We start from the raw sequence: 19887 nt of genomic DNA, 5'->3' as shown, positions 1-19887 counted from the left end.
TACTGTACTAAAAGTAGAAAAATATTTTGTCAGCTTTGTAAAGATGCACTGCGTCTTAAATCTGTCTATATATGTTTTATTCTAATATGGCATGGTTTAGGATTTTATGTGTTGTGTCTGGGGGGATTGCTTAGAGAAGAAGCATTCTATTTATTAGTAGATCTCAATACCTTTAGGAAAACTTAGATGTGCATGCAGAAATTCCCTTCACTGACATCTGCAAGACACGAAGAGGTGCTGAAGTACATCTTTTTCTTAAACACTTCCCAAAAGATGGCAGTGGAAAGAAAAATCCTGATTATAGAAGTGTTCTTGATAATGACAGGGGCTGATTGTTGCAAGTGTTGCAGGGAAGACAATCTATCTTCTTATTAGTTTAAGTGTTATGTAAATCAGTACAGCTGTCTGTAGTTGTCATATTCATGTAGGCTGGACTTCTCAGCTTGAGGTACACTTGGTGCCAAACCTAAGGACACAAGGGAAAAGTGACCAGAGGCTGCTCTTGGGCTTCTCTTGATCCCGAGGCTGTAGCAAGTACTGTTTCAGTTGCTGGTGCCACTTGAGGTCTGACCTGCCCTGCATGGTCTTTGAGCCACTCACACCTGCCACGCCACGGCCACTGTCACCATGTCTTCATTTTGGGGATGAAAAAGCTGCACTGTGTTGTCGTGGGTGGACAGAACACAGCCACAGCTTTGGAAAAGGCAGGTGTCTGTCTCCACTAATGCCTGGTCTGGCCAGTGCTCTGCGGCGAGACATTCTGGGAGGGGAGGGTTCCTGGCAGCTCTAGGGTGCCTGAGGCAGGCAGGAGGGATGGCTCTTTGGAAAGGGGTAAGTTTTAGCCTTTTATTATCAGGATGAAGCAGGACCTTCTCTAAGCTGTAGAACTTTCTAGCTCTTTTTAGCACAGTATGCGTACTGATTAAATTTAAATGCTTTACAGTGATCCACTACAGGGAGCCATTAACCCCTATCAAGGAATCAAGGTCATGAAATCTCATTAACAAAGAGAGCCTAATTCTGGGTGCACACTTTTTTTGGTTGTAGTCTTTTGGTTATAAAGAATTTTTATTTCCTGTGCCCCTTTGTAGTGATCATACTCCAGCCTTTGCAATCCGAGCAGTGGTTACTTTAACAATCCAGTGAGTTCTTGCACTACAAAGCAAGAAATCTGTGCAGGACTCTTGAAGTACTCGGTCTGATCTTAATTTGAAATAATTTATTGTTCTCTGTGACTCCTGTTGCAATCCTGCGGCCTTATCCATTGCCTTCTTGCCAGAAAATCTGCTTGATTGCCTCTGTCTGAAACTGGCACAGCACAGCATTTCTGTTCCTTTTCTCACTTTGATGGCGTACAAAATGTGTTTGCTTGGCTCTTGCCTTCATACTGTTTCATGACTTTTTTTTTTTTACTTTTTTTTTTTTTTTTAATGAAAGCAAGAGGCTTTGGAGGCTTTATTTTGGAGAGAAATTGTTACCATTTTACAACATTTCCGTTCACTGTGCTTTGATGAGCCTGTCGAGAGAAAGAGCAGCTTCTCTCTCTCTTATTTTTATTTGCTGTGCACTAACTCTGCCACTTCCCAGAAACCCAAAGTCCCAGTCCAAGAGAGATATGAAAACAGTAACAAATGTCTGTAAAATATTTTTCTTGAAAAAACTTCCTCTCAGACAATTTTTTAGGAAGGTTATTTGCCATTAAAAAAATTCCTGCCCTTTGCATACTTTTCCTATCTTTGCTCAAACAGTGGAAGAAACAATCTTACCCTGGAAGGTTAAACATACTAGACTACTCCACCCAGACAGAAATCAGGAGCATGCTTTAAACTTATTTAGCAGTAATTATTTTCCTATTTTATTACCAAATATTGCAGGTATCATCATATTTGTTGGGATGTGCTAATCAAGACCTGACACACCATTCACAAAATTCATGCAGGTCTTAGCTCACAAACATATTTCTTAAGTGGGTAAATTATTTTACTTTCATGCTACTTTTCTTGATAAAGACTAAGATGACAATAACTACAACTAAACACTCACTTGGTTAAAATGGTTTCAAAACTAAGCTTGTAATTTTCATGAAAGATTCTTTGTGCTCTGGGTCACACCTGTGGGCAGACATGAAGGTGGAAGTTGCTAGATCATAGGCAGTGGATCTACCAATGTAGGTCTCTTCATCATCTGGCACTTGTATAAAAAGCACCACTGAAATCACCAAAAACTCCTCTGTGCTACCATCATGGCTGAACTGCACACACACATCCCTGTGTCATGTAGGAACAGATCTGTTCCTAAAGCCCTTCTGTCTTTTCCTCTTGTGTAACAGGTAATAAAAGCATCTTACTCAAGTTTGCTTCAGCACAAAAGCACACATCAGTGGAGGAACAGAGAAACAAAGTTTGAAGTCATGGCTATTTGTTAACAAGTGTTACATTTACAGGCCTACACAGGTACCACCCACTTCCCACTCTCTAAGTGCAGAAGTAAGGGTAGCAGGACACAACCAAAAAAGTTGTGAAATACTCCCTGTAGATTTGTTTCAGTACTTACAATATTCAATACTTACAGCAAGAGTTTGCCATGCCTCTCAAATGCACGGCAAAGAAAAAAAAACTTCTGAAGCACGCATGCACACACACAAAAGACACTCCCCATCCCACTCACACACACTTACCCTGGATCCTTGAAAATATACAGCCATTTGAACTCCAAAAATGTAATGAGGTGGAATTAATTTCCTCTATGCAATCCAATGTGCTATGGTTTAAAGCATTTGAAATTACCACATCTGTCACCTTGGAACAATCCAACCGAGGCCAAAGGAAAGCAAAGCCACGCCTTGAGGAGCAAATACTATCAGTCACTCACTTAAGTCCTAAACTCTACTCAAGGAAAATAATCTGAAATGTTCAGTGCAGTTATTTGGACCCATGATGACTGAGACTAGCAAATGCATAGGCTGGAAAGCTGGTCAGTGCTCAGCTCCGGGGACTAATAGTTGTATCTACAGTGGGAGCCAGCACTTGCATTTCCTCCGTGCTGCCGCCAGGATGGAGGGATAGGCTGACAAACGTGCGGCTGCCCAGCTGCTCAACTCGATCAAATGTGGACACCAGCCTCTCTTCAGCTCCATGCAGCACTATGAGGTAGAGCTGGGGCTGGAAGCACAGGAGAATGTAGGATTAGTGGGGGAAATGAAAGCACTTCAATCCACAACTGAAATCCAGGCCCCTGATCAGGCCCTGATAAGCTGATGCCTGAGCTGTTAGACCACTGAAGTCCTCCTCAAAGGCACCTTGGTCCCGGTGCACAAGCCTTTCTTAGTGCTGGGTGTGGACTTGAGGCTCCCTTTAACTAGGGATACTTCCCAGGTTTTCAGACAAAGTCTCTCATTGCTTTCCCTCCTCACTATGGCTTCTTGGGTGTGCTGTGACCTGTGCCAGCTCTTAACCACCTTTTGGGGGCTGATGCCTGTAGCCTGCTGTCTCAGGCATGCCCAGGAGGGAGGGAAGGCAAACCTCAGAAGTGCCTTATGTTATAAGAAGAATTAGACCCATGTTCCTTAGCCCAAGTAAGACTGTGCTTGAGCTGCTGATGGTTGCTTGGAGTTTTAAAGAAAAATTTGGCACCTGCTTTCAAAAGAGAATTGTGAGCTATGAGCTGAGAGTGGAGGGACTTGTGCCTGTGTACTTCATTCACCAGAAGGCACTTAAACCCAGAAGAGAGCTAGGATTTAGGATGAAGTGCACTCTTCAGCCTTCCTTATTTGGCGGACTTAGGCAACTCCCCAGACAGTGGCTTTTGTGAATCCCCCTCTGAGGTACTTAATTCCACTTACACACATGCATCGAGTACAGCATCTAATTCAGGCATGTGGACTCCATTATGGAGCCAGATGCAAACATCCCCACATGGATTAGGATCTGAAAGGTTCTATATCCTGTATTGTCAATCACTAAGAGCTTCGTTCCCTGCCCCATCCTCCTTTTCTTGTTTCTAAAAATCTAGACTTTTTAAAAGCAGATAAGCATTTTAAAAAAATATTATTTTATCTGTGCAAAGGCGTAGTTAAGGCATGTGCTAGATATTCCCAGGATGATGCACTTAGATCAACAATGATTAATTCCACAAAATCTGGCATTAGAAAAAGCAATACACTGAAATGATGTCATATCCTTTCCTGCGAACTGTGTCCACCAGATTCTCTTTGCTGAACATCAGAACCAAAGTTTATGGCTATCTACAGGTCATGGCTCAACCAAATTCAAGAATAAATCCACAAGGCTTGTATTTCTCTAGCAAGCAAAATTGAGTTATGTTTCATACAGCAAGATGGCTATCAGCAATGCTTAAAATTATTTTCATTTGTGTGTTTTCTTTGACTCTGAGATGAGGCGCCTACATTAATTCCAAGTTAATTTTGCCTTTGGTCAAGAAACATGCTTAGATTTTCAAATGTTAGCAGAAATCATGTGTTCTTGACAGAAATACTTCTGATCTGCTTTGTGGAAGGCTTAGCTATGCTAATGAAAGAGATATTCTGGAGTATATAATTAGAGCCCACAGGATCAGAGCAAGAGGGTTTCTTAGGTTTGAGCAGTACTGCCTGAAAATTGTTGCAAATTTCTCAATAAATTAAATAGTAAGGCTGATTAGATCCTGCAGGAATAAGCTCCTTAGAGGACTGTATTCACAGTTTGTATTAGTAAAGTCGCCCAGGGGCTAGTGTTTTCAAAAGTGTGTTTGCAGCTTTGTGAGACACTTGGACAAGTGGCAGCACTGGATGAGGGGTGCAATTTGGGCTGTGTTTAGAGCAGGAGCACTTTGCTGCTAAAGCAACACTAAATGACAAGGTACTCGTAGCTGAGAAGCAGCCAAACCAGCAGCCCTGAGCAAGGTGCTGGGAGAGTGCTGGGACAGCCCAAGCAGGAACACCTGAGCATACACACACAAATGAAACAATCAGTAAGATTTCAGATAAAGAAATCAAAACCCCAAGTGAGCTTTGCTGGTACTTCTGCATCTATATGAGTAGCTTGTGGTGACATAACTGATTCACACTGAGGGGGACCCCACAGCACAACAGCTTCATGGCAGGCAAAGGAAGAAACACCTGGAGAAGAGCTAGGTCTGGAATGGAGGGGAATGTGTGAAGGAATTAACAGAGATACCACAGATTTAACAGCTCTCTGCTTGGAACTGAGAGGTAATCACCGATTTAAGCTTTAATAAGAAATCAGCAGTGATTGTACTGGACAAAAATCTGAAAGATTTTATAATCTCTGGGAGTATATGGCATCCATGTTTGCTCTTTCATTAGGTACTGTTCTCGTTACAGCTTTTTGAAAGTAACACACAGAGAGGGAAGTAAGGCAGACTTCTAAAGAGTTTTTATCTCTTCTTTTATTAAGAGATAGAGGGCAGAATGTACAAACTGCTGCCACGTGACAATGTCATTGACTTAAAATAGATTAGTTTTTAATAGTATCTATAGAAATAAATACTATAGAAATAAATATCATCTATAGAAATAAATTATCACCCTCCTTTTCAACCTAAAAGGCAGTACCAGTAATCAAATTCCTAATGAAAAACGCCCTCAACTAGGTATATGTAATTTTTTGTCAGTTTGGGGGTTTTTGCCTGTTCAGGTTCTAGACTGGATTGTCTCCTGATATGTGTACACATCTCATAAATCACCTTTGAGAACTGCTCTTAAATCCTACTCCTGCTTCTCCTCTTCCTGAATTCCTTCTTTCTTCTCTCTCTCCTCTCTATGACTAATAGCTGTATCTTGCTTTATCCTTTCTTGTGCTTAATATTTCTCCCCAAATCAGTCTCTTAACAGTGGTCTATTGAAAATTATTTACTTTTTTTTGGGTACTGTAATAAAGATTACATGCCATTATGTATTGCTTGGAATGAAGTCATCTTGATTAAATGTGACACCTGAAACGAACTTGTGTTCACAGGACTAAGCCATAACAAGTTATACAGAGAAAGGGGAGAGATTTTTGTTTTCCTGCAGTCATCAGTGTTTGTGACCATCCAACACTGCTGTGACATTCATAGCCCAGTGATAACTGTTATAGAAGAGAAGACAAACCTACTTATTTTTCATTTGGAAATGCAAAATTATTAACGCAATATTGTTGAAGAATTTCCTGGCTAGTTTCCCTTGTCTGCCTCAGGCAAAAAATGATTGCTGAATTTTAATACTTTATGAAACCTCCTGACTATGAAGGTCTAGTAATTCTCCTTGGGAGGATCTGTGACGCAGATAAAATGCAGAAATCTGAACAGGCATGATGGAAAACTACATGCAATAGAGACTGTAACTTTGAGAAAGTTGTGTCCCACCAGTTTCTGTGCATTGGCTATACTGGTGAATATCTATTTTGTGAAGAAAATTTATATTTTGTAGAGTTCAGTAATTCAGGCTGCTACATGATCTGGAATAGATTTTTCTCAAGTAATTAAATTAATTACTCCCATGTAACAATTAGCTACATTATTAGCAACATTAGAATTGTGAAATTTAGGAGTCAGAGAACTGGTTATTTATGCAGACAGGCAGTCTGACATATATAGATAACCCCGTGCTAGTTGTTAAATATTTTTTAATGGATTTCAATTTATACGTACCCAGACAGTTATCCATTCAGTAGACTGTAGCCTGTTTTTCCTAATCAAGCAAAACTACAATGAGAATTTTGCTCAATTAAGAACTGAATAATTTGGCTGACTTTTACCCACTTCTTGGATGCAGAAAAAATACTGGTCTTTCCAACAGTAAGTGCCAGTGCAAAATATTTTGGCAAGGAACAAATGTCAGTTTAGATCTATGAAATTACCATTTTCAGGCAGTAAAATTAGAATCACTCTGGTTTGTATTAACTTAAAAATACCCAAACCCTGGCCAGCTATTGTGCAGCTAAGAAAACAGGTATCCACTCTGGCCCTGATTCTGTTCTATTATAGAAGCATTTTGGCTGCAGTGGAGGTAACTCCTATTTATAAGCAGCTATTTATAAGCAGAAAAAAACGGTATCACTGAGTCCTAACTTTTGTATGTGCCTAATTTATTGATATTGGTATTCTGCTGTAGAAATTACCAGAATGGTTAAATGTATCTGTTTCTGGTTTGAAGTGGACAGCAGTGATTGCTACTGAGTCCATTTTACTGCAACTTATCTTGCTAGTTATGACATTTAATGGGATGTCCCAGATGAACAGCTCACTAGCCTAGCTCCTCTGAGCTAAAAGGAAATTTTCCAAAGATGGAAGTTGGAAGGTAAGTGGGAGTGTTGCTTTCCTTTAATTATTTTCTTTTAAGGTAATGTTTTTCTTATAATTCTTTTCATCTATTCAAAACTATCTCAAAGTCTTCCTGGAAATTGGGCTGGAAATGTCATGAGAACAGACATTATTTCATATATCTGTTTTTTCTTTTTTTTTCCAACTGGCGACAAAGATCCCATTTAATTAAATGAAAGCAGACTTTGGATGTCTCTGTTGATGTACAGACCTACAGACAGTAGGAGAATGAGGAAAGAACCTTTAATATAAACCTATCACATTAAAAATACATACTTATGTTCAGACTTGACTATTGTTTTACATGGAACTCCCAAGAAAATATGCATGTGGATCTCATTGCCTGTAGAAGTTTTCTTTAAACACTAATGAAATCAACATATCATATTTCAAAGATTTCTTAGTTTAGCTGGAAGTAGGGCTGTAAATGTTCTACTCATACCCTTCACCATGGGTTAGCTGATGCCACCAGCAATCCCACTTCATACCTGTGGAAAGAGCTACTCCTCGTTGGCCTGCTTGGGAGCTCTGCGGGCCAACTGTCAGTGCTGCAATCAGGGCTATAAATCTGCTACATTATTTGTGTGCTGAAGTTTCTCTTCCCATTGTGATGAAGAAGTAATTGAGTTGCAGAATTCCACCAGTTACATGTGAAGCTCATTGAATTTTATTCTCTAACAAAAGCGTTATATTGTAAATAGGGAGGAAAAAAAAGAGTTTAAATGTAAATGGATACATATGTTTTTTCATACTTAAACCAGTTTAATTACATCATTATTTTGCCAAATAACATGACATGGATAAGTTTTTAGCCTTTTTTATAATTTAACCAAAGTGATCGTGCATTTTGTGTGCTGGCTACACAACTACGTTTCATCTTTGTCCAACCACAGAAAATTAGTACAAAAAAAGCATGGGAGGATCCAGGGCTTCCAAATATATTAAACTCATTACTAAGATGCTTTCAACTTATTCATAGTTCAGCCTTGTTCACTCTTGGTGATGATGCCTCACTGACTAAAAGTAATAATCCTAAATTGAATTGTCTTGTGAAGAAATGCAAATGGTGCCATTGCAATTTTAATATAGACGCTTCTCAAGGAAAACCCAGTTTGAAGGTTTCTGTGACCTTGTTCACCTGTGTGCTGCCAAAGGATGCACATTTTAAATGAATTGAGGTGTCAGTGTGCAGAAAAGTCAATGCTTTTTACTGGAGATAAAACAGAGCCTCCCACAGTTGTTACGTCTGAACGTGGGGCTGGTCCTCTGATTCAGAATGGTGAAACAGGCACATGCTGAATGTTTGCTATTGTTATCAGATATTCTTTCTTCCTACAGTACTGGAGGGGAGTGGGTTAGAAAATTTTAACTGTGAAATACTGTTCCCATCTCCTATGACAATATGCTGCCCCAAGAAAACGAAGGAAATACTGGCTTACACTTTTTTCCAAATGAATTTACTCTAAGTGTGGCAGTAAGTGGCAGTAAACTCTTTTATGCACTGCTTTGTTTCCCACAGTTTCCAGTCCCTTCAGTTGACTGTTTACAGGTGTCTCTGAACCTCTGACTTCAAATAAAGCCACACAGAGACTACAAGTCAGTCTTGATGAGCAGACACATTTCTTGAGGTTATCTTCAGGGCTGTGAGATGCAAAAGAGTTGTTTCCTGAAAAGATATTTTTCAAGAAGATGACAGGTCTTACTGGAAGGAAACTTTACAACAACTTTACACTTTGTGAGAGAGGAGTAAAGTTTAGGCCCTCATGCTCATCTCTGAGTAGTGTAATTTAAAAGAATCCTCCACTGCATCAATGACATTGTCCATGTGTAAAATTGGGGTAACATGGCTGAACAGAACCTGTGCTTCATGTTTGTAGCTAATTCATCTCCTGACAAATAGGAGGGAAGCTCTCCTTACTGCCACCTTTCCAATCTGGCATACACTGAGACTGCAGAAGTCTTGGGGAGTAGGAGGTGAAGAGGGTAAAGAAGCATTGACCAAAAATCCCACTGACTTGCTGTAGATAAGTACATTAAAAACACCAAAGAGTGTAATATGGTCTGGAATAATTTTATGTTTTAATCATGTCCTTGTCATGCTTTAAACAGCCCAGTTTGCTGAAGGAAAACAAGACAAAGCAGGGCATGATTTCGGTAAAATGCATGGGGAGGTCATGTCTTTGGCATGCACTGGTCTCCTGCCACAGGCTGCTTCCAGTGCTCTGGCTGAGTGGGAAAGGGATGCTGCAGTCCTTGTGTCTTCACCTATTCAGTTTCTGGTTCCTCCACCTCCACCCTCTCCCAGGGTGGCAAAGCAAGCCAGCCTGGAGATGCTGTCCCAGAGGATTAACCCTTTGCTCTAGGGGGCTGGGGAAAATACTGCTACCACCATCAGAGGCCCCACCTTTAAGCTCAGTGGCTCAGGCTGTGACCTGCTTTTGGAGGTGACCTGTTATGACTTAAGGACTAGGTAGTGCTAATGAGTGAAAAGAGAGCTGAAATGGGTGATGGAAATAAGCCTCTGAAAGCAGTGGGAAGGCTGGTACTTGCACAGTTCTGTAAAAGAAATAGTGTTATTCCTAAGGAAAGGGTACTATTTCTACAGCTATAATCCAAGACATTTTCCTTTTAGCACCAAAGGTGCACTCTGGTATTCATCTTGACTTAGTGCAAACACTGCATAGGGCAATTCAGGGATGGTCAGCTCTTATGAGCAATTGCAGCTTTGTTAGCTTTAGGGTTTTATTAGATTGCCTACTACAGTCTTTAGTGGATAGAATGGGTTCAGCATTTAAAACCTGTCTTGTATAATTTTTCTAATTCCAGATACAGTCACCATAACTAATTTGTGGCAATAAGAAAGGAGAATTAGGTATCTTTGTAAACTTATGTGTAACCACAATTAAAAAATCGGGTTTAAAAAAATATTTGTAAAGTGTATTCATAAAATCAAGCACACTGAATGCCAAATGCTGTAGCATCTGAAGATCAAATGTTTCTTGTCGATGTATATGTATTTAAATACTGACAGGTGCTACAGCCAGTTCAAATGTCTGTTGGAGCAGTATTCGATCCGGATGGACGCTGCACTGGGTTTTCACGGGCGGTCCTCGGGACTGAAGCTGCCTGCAGGTGGCGTGAGCCATCCGCTCAGCACCGACACAGGCCTAACACTCCTTTTGCGTTTCAAAGAAGAAAAGCAAAATAATAAAAACATCCTCACATAACTGTCCTTTATATAGGTGCTGTGTGCCGCGTTGGCTGGTGCACGGCTGTGTTACACTGCTTTCAGTGTAACGATAAATGAAAGATTTTTCTTTCTGGTAAAGGTAAAATCGTATTTTAAGACACAGTTTTTTTTCCTGTGCCTTTGAATATCTGCCTTTCTTTCAGGTACTTTGATCACCTACAGAGAGCTCATTACGAGGAGTGTTTTGTTTGTGTTGGCCAGGGAAAATATATAAACTAAGCCTTAACAAATATATCCCCTTTTAGTAGTTTATGGATTCCTGTCTTTTAGACTAGGTTTAACTTTTTAGACTCTCATTTGTCAAAAGGCTTTGTTTTCTAGCTGTCATGGAAGTGTATCATGTTGGCATGTGCTTTTCTCTGAGCACAGCAAAATCTGCATATTTTTCTGCTGGTGAGTAGAAAATGGTAAGCATCAGCCCTTTGAGCTTAACCATTCTATATTTAGGGAAAAAAGGGAACAAAGTTTGAGTGTGTCTGCAGTTCCTATGCATTATAACTCCCATTTAGGGGTCATATCCATTCCTGGCTGAGTTTAATCACAATTTGAAATGATATTTGTATTCCACATCTGGCCATGGTAAGAGGAGTTAAATCTACATTCAGGCATCTTTTCTGCTCCATTTGGCACTATTGAATCTCAGAGAAAAATCGTCCATATCTAAAAAGTGAGGGGGGAGAGGAAATTAAAGGGAGAGGGAAGTCAAAGCGTCTGGCAAGACCTTAAATCTTCAGCTCTTCACAACCACTGTTACCTGTGTGGGTAACTAAGTTTCTAAGCCAGGTACAAAGGATGGCAGGTTTTAGGTACAGTAAAGAAATTCATATCTCAAGGTACAAAAATATGTGTCTCAGGAAGGATATGAAGGAATAAGTTGCACAGTGACTGGAATGAGTACTCTGCCCGAGCCTGAAGGACAAGGTGTGCAAAGAATGCGAGCATCTGAGATTGGAAATTGATCCCTCATGACATCGTCAGGTGTGCCTGTGGGAGGAACTGGGACAGCCCCACCAGGCATGTTCAGCTCCTGTAGACACAACGTGGGCTTGAGTGGCACTCACAGTGTGCACAACAATTTCCTCATGCATGATCATGCTGAGATATGCCAGAGGTTGTGAAGTTAGGAACACAAATAAAAAGCTTACTTGGAAGATCAAATGGATACTCTTTGCAAAAAATTCAGCCAACATCTGGCTCACCTGCTGTCCTATTTTTACTATTTAATCCCAATCACACTCCTAAGATACCTTTGAATATTCTGAGTCCAGGAGAGATGCACTCAAAGATTAATACAAAGGGGTTTTTTTTCATTTCCATAGCACAGTCCTGAATATAGCAAATAGTGATTTCACAAAAAGCAGTGGTTGCAGTCACATCTGAGGTACATAGGTCATATGACTCTTCTTTAGATTTCTGAGGTTACATACCTCCAGGAAAACAATTTCTATTTGGTATATATTTAATTGATTTGGGGAAAAAAAAATCTCATTATCAGTGTTTCACAGGCCAGAGCTAAACCTTTCCTAAAGGAGATGTTAATAATATTCAGAAGAGGGAATGAACTCACTGCAGGCAAAAATTATAATATAATAATAAAAAGTCAGACTCCTCCAAGTCTCATTTGGTTCAACTGCAGATTGTAGGAGATTTCTCATAAAAGTATTTGATGTATTTTAATGTGACTCTACAGAGGCTGGGAAAAAACAAACATATCCTGTTGAGAGTTAACATATAACTCTTTCTCATCATGCTAAATTTTTAGAAGAAAAACTGCAGGCCACTGGACTTACCTGAGCTGCGTAAGCCTTTTAACATACTAAACATCACAGCAAAAGTTGGGACTGAGTAAGGGTTAAAGCTTTGTTAGGATGGTGTGTCCTAAAATAATTGTAGAATGCCAAAGACAGAGCTTCCCGTGTTCCTTCAGGCTGAGCAGGGATGCCAAGTATACAGAATTGGAAGCTGTCTATCAGGGTTTTTTTTATTTGCTTGATATTGAGCAGACAGCAGAGACAAAATACCAAAAATGCTTGAAATCCTTACGACCTTTCACTGCAAACTGTGAACTTTGTCTGCTAAACTCAAATTTCTATTTACACTGTCAGCAGAGGCTCCATGCTGTTGCCTTTTCTTTGCCTTTTCAGTTTGTCATTTATCAAGGGACAGCTTCACAAACACTGCACAGGAGGGGTGACCTGAGCACATACCAGACTGTTCAAAATACTTAAGTCTCCATTCTGTGGATTGCTTAAAAATAGCTGTAATGCAAGCAAAGTAGCATGAAATATGCTGTTTGCACCCAAAGGAAATATTCTCTTGAAAGTCTTAGCTTTGCCATCAGCTGGCATAGCTCTCATTCCCAAGCTATGTCCTGAATCCTTGCTGCTGCACAGCTGACTCCATTTACACCATCTTCCATTTACACAGGAATACACAGGTCACTACTGAATAATGTTCCAAAAATACATTCAATAAAGAACTGCATTGCCTTCTTAAATAAAGTATCCTTGATTTCATCCTTGTCTTTCAACATTCATCCACCCTTGTAAATGAGGGACTAGCTAGATTGTTGCAGAGAACAAGTGAAGGGGAGATTTCAGATGTATAAAGTAGAAATTATGAGAGGGAGTAGAGGGAGTAGAAAAGTTAGGGTGACTGAACACTGGCATTAGTTGCCAGGGAGGTTGTGGAGTCTCATTGCTGGAAATAATTCAAAAGCTTTCTCGACGTGGTCCTGGAAAACCAGTCTAGGTCCCTGCTTGAGTAGGGAGGTTGGACAAGGTGACTTCCAGAGGTGCCTTTAAACCTCAACCATTGTGTGATTGTGAAATTGTTCCTATGGAACAATGGAAGACTACTGTGAACTGTAATATTTGTTTGTGTAACTTTGCCAATTAAAACAGGACAGCCTTAATCAGTTATTTAAATAAACCAGACAGCTACATAAAACTCCTTTGAAAGTAAATATGAGGTTGAATTATATAACGAATGTTTTAGCTGAACTCTTAGTATTAGATGGGCGATTATTCTGACTGTATTTCAAATCTCATTTCACACTGTGGTAGCATTTCTTGAACTCTACAAGGCAAAGGCATTAATAGGGTTGTGTCTGAACTCTTTAGGGTCTAGAAAACTGTCTTAAAATGTGACATGTCCTGAGAGACTTCTGCATAGAAAATACACTGGTGTTTCCAAAAGAAACTGAATTCGTAAGGAATCATTTCATTGATACATTATGTTAATGAGGCTTTTGAATGAAGACTTTTCACTTAGTGTTACTTTTCCCTGAATGTGAAAGCTATGGAAAATGTATGGAAAACATTTGCAAAGTGATGATGACAGCTGTGTGCTCTGTATGTTATTGTTATTGAGCTAGCTGTTAATAAACCATATGCTTTAGCATATAAATAGGAGGATTTATGCATAATGCAAAACCCATAAGAAAAATTATTGTTTCATATAACTGTTTCGCAAGTCAGAGAGAAATATTATTCCAGTCTTCCACAAACTTCCTGTTATCAGTATAAAAATCTGCTGCCTCCTGGCTTCACGTTCTTTTCATATGAGTTGGTCTGGGGAGTAGGGGGGCTCAGAAGCAGAGAATTTAATGAGCAGCAGGTTACTCGGATCTCTGCTCCACACAGTCTGGGATAATAAACTTGTCATCGTGGTTACCAGCAGCAAGCGGGAGGTATCTGTACAACGTCCCTAATTCTAATGATTTGTTGGAGGCAAGCTCATCCTATTCATTTTATGTGTTCTGTACTGGAGCTTTTTGTGTCAATTATTGCTACTAAAACCCTAAACAAGCCCCTTTTCTTCAAAATACAGACAAAAGCAACCATTGGGTTTATTCACAATAATGCTTGGATTAGTTAAAGAAACCACATTCACCAACAGGAAAAGTAAATTTCTAAGCTATTGAATAATATTGCTATGTTTGGAAAAGATTTTTCTTTTGTAATTCTCCTTTCATCTTCTCCCATCCAAAGCTGCTGTGAGGAGTCTGAAGCTAGGTTTTCATGAGTGAGTGAAGGAGTCCAGCAACTGACTTCTATTTAAAATAAATGGTCCTGGAAATGTAAGGTAATATTTCCATAAATACTTGAGTAATTTGAGGTTTAGGTTCCACTAAAAGGCATCCAGTACTTCCAGTTCCCCAAATTAGACAGAGAAAAGGCAGACCAGTAAACTAATCCTTACTATCAGATAAGCAGGGATTGAATGGAGGTACATAAAGCACGAGAAAATGAGGAGGAAACTGTGGACAGAGGAGATGCCGATGTTGAAGTTTATGCACTGAGAGCCATAAAAGGCAGTTCAACAGGAAAAAGGATAGACAGAAAAAATATCAGACTATATAAACTGAAGCATTACTTTCAGTTGCTTAGGTTTGCTTTGGATTTTGAGATACGACCTCAGTAAATCCACATAAAATTGTATAACTTTATCACTTGATTCAGTGCCCCTGAATTCGGCACAAGTTTTTTTTCATTCTGCTTCCTGATCAGATTAGAAAATGTCTGAAGTCAAACTGTGCATTCTGGTAACCTTTCTGAATAGTTTTGCTTTCTTCATTTCAATTGTTGTTTTTCAATTTAAAAATATTATTAAAATACCACTTTTGGGTGGGTAGTGACTACCACAACACTTTGTGTAGAAAACCAAAGTAATTTGAAGCAAGCTAGACATTCTAAGTACATTTTTAAAATACCTTATTGCTTAAATAAAATAAATCCCTTAGTCTAGCAATTACTTTGAGATGTTTGATTGTTTATTTTTAAAGAACTATCATGTCAACCATTTAGAACTGACAAGAACTTTTTTGATATCTTCATGAGTTTTCTCTAATGTCTGCTCCCCTTCTTATGTTGGGAACTACATACTCATCTTCATTGTCTCTTGTATTTATCTTAATTTTGCTATATTTTATTGTATTATTGGAGGAAAAACTTAGCAGAGCTGTTTGTGGCAAGATTTAGTTACAGGAAACCCAACAGCTAAGCCCCAGTTTCAGCTAGACAATTAGACTGTTGATTTTGGTAGCAGCTCAGGACTTCTATTTGACCCAAATGCCTTTCAGGTCTATCTGCCAGTTGATGCTCAAGTCTGAAAATTTTCTGTATTCTTGATACAGATAGAGGGCTTTGTTTCCTTTTTATTTGAGGTATATTTCTATCCAGATCTGAATGTTTTGCTGAAATTCTTCCCCATTCATTGGAACAGATTAAAAGAAAAAAAGGAAATAACAATATTTTCCAGAACTTTCAACCTCTTTTTAAGTTTGTTTTCCCCTTAATTCTCTGTTCCTTGATATCTCTGAATTGCTGAGGACAGTGTTTTTCTCAAAGCAATTTTGCCACTCATGAGAAGTAGTGGGTGCTAATTTGTAATGCTTAGCTTAACTGTTGCTTTTTTCTGTCTAGCAGCTATATTTAATAGCTTATATTACTGTTTTACCTGTTGTAATCAAGGACTCTAAAACACTGAAAACTCAATACTTTTAAAAAAATGATCTATATTATGTAACACCAGAAGATACTTATTGAAAAGTTTCAAGAAATTACTAATGAACAGAGCAGTGTTGTTATACAGTCTTTTCATCAACTGCTACAGAAACTTCACAGCTGAATTATCAAAGTCCACTGCCATTCTTGGATGGATGTTTTCTGAAGTGGATGGGCTCTAACACTTTATGGATGCTCTGGGAGAATGTAAATACTAACTGAGAAGTGTTTTATTCTCTGTCAGTAGTCTGTGGGCTGTAGTCTTGAGCATTTTTTTTTCTCTTTTTGTTCCTTCTTTTTTTTCTTGTTAGACTTTTCTAGCACCTGATGTAGGGTAGGTCACAGCAGCTGATGCTGGGTGAAAACAGTTACCAGAGGCAGCTCCAGCCATGGAGTGGCTGGAGATCCTGAAATCCTGTCACCGTTCCAGTCCACCCCACTGGGTTCATAGTTCAGTGCTCCTCAGTGAGTGCCCACCCCAGTGGGTTCCCAGAGTGGGGTCTTTGCCAGGGGTGGTGCTCTAGAGCCACACTGTGGAGTCATGTTTTTGTGATTCTGCTGGTTTTCCATCTCAGACAAATTGCGTATGACTTCTCCACAAGCGAGAAACGCTATTGAATGTGGCGCTCATCCTCCTTACAAAATGTCCAGAAAGTCTGAGGGATTTACATGATTAATTCTTACCATTTGGATTCTTTTAATTAATTAGCTTTCTAGAAACCAAAACAGAGTGCAGGACACTACTGCAATGCAACTTGTTATGCAATAATGCGTTTTTTCTTCCAAAAGTCACACTTGATAACAAACAATACTCATAGGCATAAGATGACTGTGGACAGTATGAGCTAACGTCTCGTTGTCAGAAAGTTTTCCATTAAGGCTCAGAATGATGTTTAACATATTCTTCCCATTATTGAGCTAAACTAAACATTGTATTAACTATGGATTTCTCAATGAATGTTACTGCTGTTTATTTTAGCATGTACATCCATCTGGAAGTGGACACATGTACTTATGCATTTTGGGGATCAAAAGCACATCAACAGCGTGGTTCACTCTAGTCCCAGGATAAAATGGTTTTTTGACATTTCTTTTCTAATGAAACTCCTTACTCTTTTCCAACCATAAAAGTATATTTTAACCAATCTTCTTTACAGAAACACAAAATGCCAAAGTTACATGTTCTTTCCTATCAAACAATGGAGAATGACTGAAAGGGTAGATTTCTTTATCTACAATAAAAAGTACTGCTGAGGGTAATGACCAAAATTTATGTACCTTATAATTTTCCACTCAAAATTCAAAAGCTTTGGTGTATAGCAAATACTTGAATAACTTCTCAAATCCTGTGTAGGTGATGGCTTTAAGACAACTTCAGTTTTAAGCCTTTGTGCTTTGTTTGTGGCATTACATAGAACTCACTTAGGATTGCAAAGGTGAATATACTTACATTGAGGTTTTGGGACAGGGCAGAAGACGGACAGATTGGTTGCTTTTCACTCTAAGAGACACAGATTTCCTGATTGTGTTAGGCCTGGTGTTATTTTGTTGATTTTAGGTTAGTCCTAGGGGGAAAAGAAAGCTTTTAAGAAATGTATGAGCACAATATCCTTTTTTCCACCTCCCAGAAATACTGAGAACCATTAGTCAAAATTTTCAAACCTAGTGGCTTAACCTAGTCTTTTAATTCTCTATTCCAGCTTTTTATTCAAGGTCTACTGTTCAGAAGTATGAAAACCTGGCAACTCATTCACTTTGAGTAGCCTTTTTAGTTATTCAGTGCTTGTGAAAACTGATGTAGCAGTTTGAATATGAACCAAAAATCCTAGTGTTCAGTGTTTTTGTTGGCAATCCTGTAATAATTATGCTGTAAATCAAAATATGGGTTTGGATTTCAAATGTGCCTCGAGTCATGTTCCCAGCCTTCTACAGAGACACTGCATAACTTTTTCAGATTACAAGGTATAAAATTATCAGTCTGAAATACAGATGAAAAACTTTCACCTAATCTTATATTTCTGCATGTGTGTCATGCCCATGAAAATATACATACAAACCCTTTAATGCAATGTATAAATAAAATCATTAGTTCCCAAGAGGCATTGTGATTGGAAACTACCAAAGTCCCAAGCGTTACTGCACTTATCATGTGAGGATATTGACAAGGGGAGCCATGGACAATGCTAGTGTCCTATATAAAATAAAATCTGCTTTTCTATTTTATATTCTGATCATTCTCACACAGCTGCTACCAAGTCCTATGTGCTTCACAAATCCCACCGGCATAACTGGGAAGAGTCTCTGTGATTTGCTGAGTTCAGCTGCCATTGGGCCATTTATAGTTCAGTTGAGGATGGAGAATTCTGGATGAGTGTGCTCCAGCTGGAGTGAGCACATGCTCAAGTGCAGTGCTGGATCAGAGCTGGGGAGGGTTCTGCACCTCTCTGCATAGCCCCTGCCCTCAGCTGCTCTCCATACACTCCATTGCTGCTCAGCATCCTTCCCACAGGGAGCCATGAGTTCCTGCAACCCAGCTCATGGATAAGCAGAGTGATTGCTCTTTATGTGCTGATTTGCTTTGTAGTTGAAAATTGAGGTATTTGGCCTGAAACCTTCCTTGTTTGTGTTTTTGCTCTCCGGAGTCACTGGTTTCCCAGCAGTCAGAGTAACCCCAAGGAGCCAAACATGCCCAAAGGTATCTCTCCATTTACCTTTATCATTTTATCAGCCAGGGCAAAATGCAAATTCAAGAGCAGTGGCTTCCAACCTCTGCAAAGCTGTGCTGCAGCAGTGCCCTGTACCGCAGCACCCAGTGGGCCCCAGGCAGCTCTGCCCTTGGTGGCCTGGCCACCAAGAGACCATGCAAGCCTTAGGGGCAGGAAGCATTTGGAAAGGGAGGAATACTGATTTCCAAGGGAAACCTGCTTGACTGTTTTACCCCCAGATTTATTCAAGTCCATTTGAAATGTGCCCACTACCCTGTTTCATCTGAATGCCACACCAGGGCTATTGTAAGGTCTCTCAAATCTGACAAAAGAACTAGTTAAATTATTCTCAAAACAATGAATTTTAACAAATGAAGCTTGAATTCCTCCTAGACAGAGGAGTGTTTTCTGCCGGAAAAAGAGATCTCCAAACAGCAGCCCCAGTACCTCCAATGTACATTGTTGCCCCCCAGTCCCTGAGTTTCTGACTGCTGGCTGGAATCTATTTCTCCCTTCAGGTGACTCCAGATGCCCACTTGGTCCCTGCATCATGGCAGCCAGGTAGGCACCTTCTTCTCAAAGCCCAAGCCCCTTTCAGGAAGAAACCATCTGCTTTTCAGGACCTTCATCTTAGACTATGGATTAGATTATTCATGACAAAGCTTTCTGGCCTCTGGAGTAAAATTTATTTTGAAAAGTCACTTTCATGATAGCAAGCTAAGTTTTCTGACAATAACAATCTGGTCTCCAATCAACCCTTGCTTTGATAGATAATCTGTGTTGATTTTCCCCTGACTCCATCCATTTTTTGCAAGCAGATCCCTGATGAGTTTGTAGTGGAGTTTAGGAGATAATGCCCAAGTACTGTGGATTATTTACAATTGATTTCATCCAATTCATTGGAGCTGTACAAGGAAATGTGTATTTGCCACCTTTCTCAGAGGACTCTAAAGCCTGAAGAGCAGAAACTGCCAATGTGTTTTGCAGAACTTTGTTGCCATTTGCTTCCTAGTTTTCTGAAGGGTAGGTTTTCCTTGTTTATCCTTCCAAACAGGCCTTCTACTTCAAAGGATGAGGCAGTAATTCAGAACACATCTACACCCTA

The 19887-nt window shown here is 39.6% G+C and overlaps 2 protein-coding genes across 7 annotated transcripts in view; one reads left to right on the top strand and one right to left on the bottom strand.

The window, feature by feature from the left end:
- COL8A1 (collagen type VIII alpha 1 chain) overlaps nucleotides 1–19887 on the bottom strand; it is an 87915-nt gene that overhangs the window by 14564 nt on the left and 53464 nt on the right. Inside the window, exons 3-5 of one of the 6 annotated variants that reach the window (XR_015801180.1) lie at nucleotides 17528–17642; nucleotides 8760–8986; nucleotides 7965–7994 (exon numbers count right to left, since the gene is read on the bottom strand). The exons of 1 other annotated variant lie outside the window; for it this stretch is intronic. The gene's annotated coding sequence lies outside the window, so the exon portion shown is untranslated. Of the gene's footprint in view, nucleotides 1–2954; nucleotides 3162–7964; nucleotides 8987–17527; nucleotides 17643–19887 lie in introns of those variants that run through there. 4 more of the 6 variants (XR_015801181.1, XR_015801179.1, XR_015801182.1 and 1 more) reach the window with 4 other exon arrangements.
- The window catches only part of ST3GAL6 (ST3 beta-galactoside alpha-2,3-sialyltransferase 6), a 138794-nt gene that overhangs the window by 100979 nt on the left and 17928 nt on the right, over nucleotides 1–19887 (top strand). The gene's annotated exons all lie outside the window — the stretch shown is intronic.

Source organism: Sturnus vulgaris, chromosome 2 (assembly GCF_052056855.1).
Source record: "Sturnus vulgaris isolate bStuVul1 chromosome 2, bStuVul1.hap1, whole genome shotgun sequence".
Classification (NCBI taxonomy): domain Eukaryota; kingdom Metazoa; phylum Chordata; class Aves; order Passeriformes; family Sturnidae; genus Sturnus; species Sturnus vulgaris.
Note: the sequence above shows the minus strand (reverse complement) of the source record. Positions and strands in the feature narration are given on the sequence as shown.